This window comes from Rhinolophus ferrumequinum, chromosome X (genome assembly GCF_004115265.2).
Source record: "Rhinolophus ferrumequinum isolate MPI-CBG mRhiFer1 chromosome X, mRhiFer1_v1.p, whole genome shotgun sequence".
NCBI classification, from domain to species: Eukaryota; Metazoa; Chordata; class Mammalia; order Chiroptera; family Rhinolophidae; genus Rhinolophus; species Rhinolophus ferrumequinum.
In genome coordinates, this window is record NC_046284.1 from 87,107,638 (window position 1) to 87,115,147 (window position 7,510).

The window sequence follows — 7,510 nt, forward strand, 5'->3', positions numbered from 1 at the left end:
TTTTCCCATTCAGTAGGATCCCTTTTTGTTTTATTGATGGTTTCCTTTGCTGTGAAAAAACTTTTTAGTTTGATATAATCCCACATGTTTATTTTTTCTCTTACTTCCCTCGCGCGAGGGGATATATCAGTAAAAATCTTACTCCGGGTAATGTCTGTGAAGTTTCTTCCTATATTTTCTTCTAGGTATTTTATGGTTTCAGATCTTACATTTAAGTCTTTAAGCCATTTTGAATTTATTTTTCTATATGGTGTAAGGAGATGGTCCAGCTTCATTTTTTTGCATGTGTCTGTCCAGGTTTCCCAGCACCATTTATTGAATAGACTGTCTTTACCCCATCGTACATTCTTGCTTCCATTGTCGTAGATTAAATGGCCATATAGGCATGGATTTATTTCTGGACTCTCTATTCTGTTCCATTGATCTATGTGTCTGTTTTTATGCCAGTACCATGCTGTTTTGATTACTGTAGCCTTGTAGTATAATTTGAAGTCAGGTATTGTTATACCTCCCACTTTGTTCTTATTTCTCAAGATTGCTGAGGCTATACGGGGTCTTTTATGTTCCCATATAAATTTTAGGATTATACGTTCTAGTTCTGTGAAAAACGTCGTTGGTAGTTTGATAGGAATTGCGTTGAATATGTATATTGCCTTAGGCAGTATGGACATTTTAACTATATTGATTCTTCCTATCCATGAACATGATATGTGTTTCCATCTATATCTTCTTTCATTCCTTTCTTCAGTGTCTTATAATTTTCTGAGTACAGATCTTTTACTTCTTTGGTTAAATTTATTCCCAGGTATTTTATAGTCTTTGGAACAATTGTAAATGGGATTGTTTTTTTAATTTCTCCTTCTGATGTTTTATTATTGGTATATACAAATGCAACTGATTTCTGAATATTAATTTTGTATCCTGCTACTTTACTAAATTCATCTATCAGCTCTAATAGCTTCTTGGTGGAGTCTTTAGGGTTCTCTATATATAGTATCATATCATCTGCATATAATGATAATTTTACTTCCTCCTTACCAATTTGGATGCCTTGCCTTTTATTTCTTTTTCTTGTCTGATTGCTGTGGCTAGAACTTCCAGCACTATGTTGAATAGAAGCGGAGATAGTGGGCAACCTTGCCTTGTTCCTGATCTTAGGGGGAATGGTTTTAGCTTTTCCCCATTGAGTATGATGTTAGCTGTGGGTTTGTCATATATGGCCTTTATTATGTTGAGATATGATCCCTCTATTCCCACTTTCTTAAGGGTTTTTATCATAAATGGCTGTTGGATTTTATCAAATGCTTTTTCTGCACCTATTGATATGATCATGTGATTTTTATTTTTCATTTTGTTAATGTGGTGTATCACATTAATTGATTTGCGGATGTTGAACCACCCTTGCATACCAGGGATGAATCCCACTTGATCATGGTGTATGATCTTTTTAATGTATTGCTGAATTCTGTTCGCTAATATTTTGTTGAGGATTTTTGCATCTATGTTCATTAGAGATATCGGCCTGTAGTTTTCTTTTTTTGTGGTGTCTTTGTCTGATTTTGGGATCAGGGTGATAGTGGCTTCATAAAAAGTGTTTGGGAGTCTTCCTTCCTTCTGGATTTTTTGGAAGAGCTTGAGGAGAATAGGTGATAATTCTTTTTTGAACGTTTTGTAAAATTCACCTGTAAAGCCATCTGGTCCAGGGCTTTTGTTTGTTGGGAGATTGTTGATTACTGATTCAATTTCCCTGGTGGTAATCAGACTATTCAGGTTTTCTGTTTCTTCTTGAGTTAGCCTTGGAAGGTTGTACGCCTCTAGAAAATTGTCCATTTCTTCCAGATTGTCAAATTTGTTGGCATATAGTTGCTCATAGTAACTTCTTAAAACTTTTTGTATTTCTGCGGTGTCCGTTGTCACTTCTCCTCTTTCATTTCTGATTTTATTAATTTGGGTCCTCTCTCTCTTTTTTTTAATGAGTCTGGCTAAAGGTTTGTCGATTTTGTTTATCTTCTCTAAGAACCAACTCTTGGATTCATTGATCTTTTGTATTGTTTTTCTGGTTTCTATTTCATTTATTTCAACTCTGATCTTTATTATCTCCTTCCTTGTGCTCCCTTTGGGCTTATTTTGCTGTTCGTTTTCCAGATCCCTTAAATGTGAAGATAAACTGTTTATTAGTGATGTTTCTTGTTTCTTTAGGTAGGCCTGCAAAGCTATGAATTTCCCTCTTAGGACTGCTTTCGCGGCATCCCATAGATTTTGGGTCGTCGTGTTTTCATTTTCTTTTGTCTTGAGATATCTTTTGATTTCTTCCTTGATCTCCTGCTTGACCCATTCATTATTTAGTAATAAGTTATTCAGCTTCCATGAATTGATGTGTCTTCCAGTTTTTTTCCTGTAGTTCATTTCTAATTTCATAGCATTGTGATCAGAGAAGACAATTGGTATGATTTCAATTTTCTTAAATTTATCAAGACTTGTTTTGTGGCCTAACATATGGTCTATCTTGGAAAATGTTCCATGTGCGCTTGAGAAAAACGTGTATTTTGCAGCATTGGGGTGAAATGTTCTGAAAATATCGATTAGATCCAAGTGGTCCAATGTATCATTTAAGGCTGTTGTTTCCATATTGATTTTCTGTCTGGAAGACCTGTCCCTTGTTGTCAGAGGTGTGTTGAAGTCCCCTACTATGATAGTGTTACTGTTGATCTCTGTCTTTATGTCAGTCAGTACCTGTTTTATATATTTAGGTGCTACTATGTTGGGTGCATAGATGTTTACTAGGGTTATGTCCTCTTGTCGGATCGATCCCTTTATTATTATATAGTGCCCATCTTTATCTTTTAATATGTTCTTCATTTTAAAGTCTATTTTGTCAGATATAAGTATTGCAACTCCAGCTTTTTTCTCATTTCCATTTGCATGAAAAATCTTACTCCAACCCTTCACTTTCAGCCTGTGTGTGTCTTTTGTTCTGAGGTGAGTTTCTTGTATACAGCATATATAAGGGTCTTACTTTCTTATCCTCTCAGCCACCCTATGTCTCTTGATTGGAGCATTTAATCCATTTACATTTAAAGTGATTATTGATAGGTACATAGTTATTGCCATTTTTAAATTTGTAGTTAGGTTGTTTTGATCTTTCAAACAAGAAAGATCAAAAGAAGTCCTTTTAGTATTTCTTGCAATGCTGGCTTGGTGGTAATAAATTCCTTTAGCTTATTTTTTCCTGGGAAGCTCTTTATCTCTCCATCAACTTTAAATGATAGCCTTGCTGGATAAAGTAATCTAGGTTGTAGGTCTTTGTTTTCCATCACTTTGAGTATCTCCTGCCACTCTCTCCTGGCCTTGAATGTTTCTGTAGAAAAGTCATTTGATAGTCTTATGGGAGTTCCCTTGTATGTAACCCTCTGTCTTTCTCTTGCTGCTTTTAGGATTCTCTCTTTGTCTTTCAGCTTTGCCATTTTACCTATAATGTGTCTTGGTGTGGACCTGTTTGCGTTTATCCTGGTTGGAACTCTCTGCACTTCCTGGGCTTGTATGTTGGTTTCTTTCATCAGGTTGGGGAAGTTTTCGGACATTGTTACTTCAAATATGTTCTCAATCCCTTGCTTCCTCTCTTCACCTTCTGGTATTCCTATGATGCGCATGTTGTTGCGCTTGATGTTATCCCAGAGGTCTCTTAAGCCATCCTCATTGTTTTTCATTCTTTTTTGTTTCTGTTGTTCCGTTTGGGTGATCTCTGCTACCTTGTCTTCTAAGTTGCTGATTCGATCCTCTGCTTCATCTAACCTGCTGGTAATTCCTTCAAGTGAGTTCTTAATTTCGGTAATTGTGTTCTTTAGTTCTAACTGGTTGTTCGTTATGATTTCTACATCCTTCTTTATGTCTTCTCTAAGCTTTTTAAACATTCTCATCACCAGTGTTCTGAACTCTGTCTCTGAAAGGTTGGTTATGTCTGCTTCATTTGGTTCCAGTTGTGGAGGTTTCTTCTGTTCTTTTACTTGGGACGTGTGTCTTTGTTTCCCCATTCTGGCTGACTCTCTGTGTTTGCTTTGATGTGTTAGGTAGATCCCTTAGAGTTCTTAGTTCTTGCTAGGTTATCTTATGTAGTATGTGTCCTTTATATTTGACTTGCACTACTTCGTTCTTCTCCTCTGCGTGTGCTCCAAAGGTGACTCTTGTGTTGTGTATATTGTCCTGTTCAAGAAGATCTTTAATTGCTTTTTGCTTGTGAGTAGGTGGGGTTAACTCCTAGGCTGACTCGTTGTGAGACTTGGCTCTGCCCCCCGCAGGGCGTTCTGCTGCGTGAGGGTTGACCACTTAAGTGTGGTTTGGCCTCTATGGGCTCTAGTGCCTTCAGAGAATTCCCTCTGGGTGTGTGACTTGTAGGTCAAACCCAGTAGTACTCTGGTTTGGTCTGGAGTTGGCCTCTGGATATGTTGAATCTTGTGCCTCTTAAGCTGGGCCCTGGTAGGGCAGTTTCAGAACAAAGCAAATCACCAAGCACAACAACACCAACAACAACAAGGAAAAAAATCAAATACATTCACATGTAAAAACACCCGATAACTCCCACTCAACACAGCAAAGATATCAAAGATATAAAGACAAAGCAAAACAAAACAAAACAAAGCAAAACAAAAAGCAGCGCCAGTCTTGGTTTAAGCCCACCAAGTAATGTCCAGGTTGTCCTCTGCTGTACCAAAGAGCCCCCTGCTTATTGCGCAGGCAGAGCCGGTCACCTGGTGCCCAGAGTGACTTTGGGACTGTAGATTTAAATGCGTGGGCCTGAGGGGTCTGGATGATAGTTTTTACAAAGTCAGTGCAGTTTCTGTCCTTGCCTGTACATATGCACACTAAGAGTAGCACCACCAGCCCCGTGTCCAGTACTCCTGAGTCTTAGGGCACTTCTTCAGTGTGTGTGTGTATGGAGGGGTGCGGGCGGGAGATTTCTGAGCTGCTCAAAGCCCAGAGCTGCGTCTGCCGCTTACTGCTGATCTCTGGGAGTGTCTCTGCAATTGCACTTGCCCCGCCCTAGGCAGGCCAGAAAGGGTGGGGGCTGGGGATGGAGGGGTCTTCTCTCTCCCAGCCCAGCCGTGCTTCACCCTCTTCCTGCAGGCCAGAAAAGGTGGTGGCTGGGGGTGGAGGAGTCTCTTCTCTCCTAGCCCAGCCAAAATCACACTGTTCCCTGGGTCAGGGCTGCCTGTCAGGCTTCCCAGAGCCTGAGCACTACTACGGCTCCTCTGTAATCTGACACTACTCCTCAGTTCAGGGGCCAGTTTAAGTCTCTGGAATGGCGGGGGTAGGATTGGAAGGGTGGGGGAGGGGCCCAGGTATGGAGTCTGTGTTCTTTGTCTGCCCTAGGGCCCACTAGCCGCCCTCCCGCCGGGAGAAATCAGCCGTGGGACGCAGGGAAAAAGCCCACCTCCTGGTCTCTGTGCTCTCCGTTCTGCCCTGGGAATCCGTGTGTGCCCGGAACTGCGGGTGCCACCGTGGTTTTCGCCGCTGCCGGTGGGGACCCCGCCATGGGCCCGCGCGGCGTTTTCACTTCGCTCCCTTCCTTCCTTCCCCTGCTCGCCCAATTTGCGCACCTTCAAGTAATCCTTCCACGAGTCTCTTAGCTGTTCTGTGTGATGAGCAAAGAGTTCTTTGATGGGTTATAGGTCCCATTTGTAATAAGAGCCGGAGGAGAACTCAGAAAGTGCTCCCTGCTGCCGCCATTCCTATGATGTCATCTCTTCGAGAGTTCTTTTTATATTTTGGATGCAACTCCTTTGTTAGACATATAATTCGCAAATATTCTTTCCCAGTTTGTACCTTGTGTTTTCATTATCTTAACAGTGTCTTCTACAGAGCAAAAGTTTTAAATTTTGATGCAGTCTGGTTTATTAACTTTTCCTTTTTATTGATTTTGCTTTTGGTATCATGTCTAAAAACTCATTGCTTAACCCCAGGTTAAGAAGGTTTTCTCCTCTGTTTTTTCCTAAAAGTTTTATGGTGTTTGTATTTCACATTTAGATCTGTGGTTTATTTTGAGTTAGTGTTTGTATAAGGTATGAGGTTTAATTTTTTTTTTTTTTTTTACATATTGGTGTTTATTTTTTCCAACAGTTTTGTTGAAAAGATGAGCTTTGCTTCATTGAATTGCTTTTGCAACTTCATCCAAAATCAGTTGCCCATATTTGTGTGGATATATTTTTGGACTTTCTATCATGTTCTACTTATCTCTGTATGTAGCTTTTTGCCAATAGCACACCATCTTGCTTACTGCAGTTTTATAGTGGGTCTTAAAATTGAGTCCTCGAACTTAATTCTTCCTTAAAAAATTGTTTTAGCTGTTCTAGTTCAAATATTCTATATTATTCATGATTTTCTATATAGTTCTATCAATTATTCACCACAATCTTAGAACATTTTCATCACCCACAAAAGAAATCCTGTATCTGTTAGTAGTCTACCCCATTTCCGCCCAACACCTCCAGCCCTAGACAACCTCCAGTCTACTTTTCTGTTTCTATGGAGTTACTTATTTTGGACATTTCCTATAAATGTAATTATACAATATGTGGTCCTTTGTGACTGGCTTCTTTTACTTAACATAATATTTTTAAGGTGTATTCATGTTGTAGCATGGACCAGTACTTCATAGCTGAATATACTGTATGACTATACTGTATTTTGTTTCTCCCTTCAGTTGATGGAAATTTGTGTTATTTTCACTTTTTGGCTATTATGAATAATGCTTCTACAAACATTTGTGTACAAGTTTTTGTGTGACCATATGTTTTCTTTCTTTTTCTTTGGACATATGTTTTCATGTCTCTTGGGTATATACCTACAGATGGAATTGTTGGGCATCCTTTTATTTTTGACCCATTTGTGTCTTTAAAGTGATTTTCTTGTAGGTAGCATGTAATCAGGTCTTGCCTTTTTTTTTTTTAAACAGGCTTGATTTTCACTTTATTTGCCTTGTATAAAATTATGTGGCAGCTGTAGCTGGAGCCTGGGTCTCTGCACAGGAACTCTGGTATGGGTCTTTACAAGATGGTGGGTGAGTTCCTGATAGAGAGACTTGGTGAACACAGTCTCTTTCCAGAGGTCAGAGGTGAGATAGCTGTAGGTCTTAGAGATGGCATCAAAGTTGGCCTTGGCAAAGTTGCCCAGGGTGGCAGTGCAGCGCCTGGCGGAGGTGTAGCAGTCATTGTATTGGCCATCAGCAGCAGCTTCTTGGGCACAGAAGCCAAGAGAATGCCAGTGCCCCTGCGAGCGAGGATGAGGCCCACGCGCACAGAGCCACAGCGGCCGGTCACCTTGCAAGGGACGGTGTGGGGCTTGCCCATCTTGTTGCGCCAATGGCCTCACTGCACAGGGACGATGGAGAGCTTGGCTAGGATGATGGTCCCGCGGATGGCAGTGGCACTTAACACCCAAACCCACGTGTCCATTGCAGTCCCCAATGGCAACAAATGCCTTTGGGTTCTCTAGCCAGAGCGGGTCTGCTTTTGCA

General features: G+C 40.4%; 1 protein-coding gene and 1 pseudogene across 1 annotated transcript in view; one reads left to right on the forward strand and one right to left on the reverse strand.

Annotated features, from left to right (window-relative positions):
* SLC9A7 (solute carrier family 9 member A7) overlaps nt 1-7,510 on the forward strand; it is a 165,794-nt gene that overhangs the window by 11,137 nt on the left and 147,147 nt on the right.
* Nucleotides 6,983-7,510, reverse strand: part of LOC117022186 (40S ribosomal protein S2-like) — an 803-nt pseudogene continuing 275 nt past the window's right edge.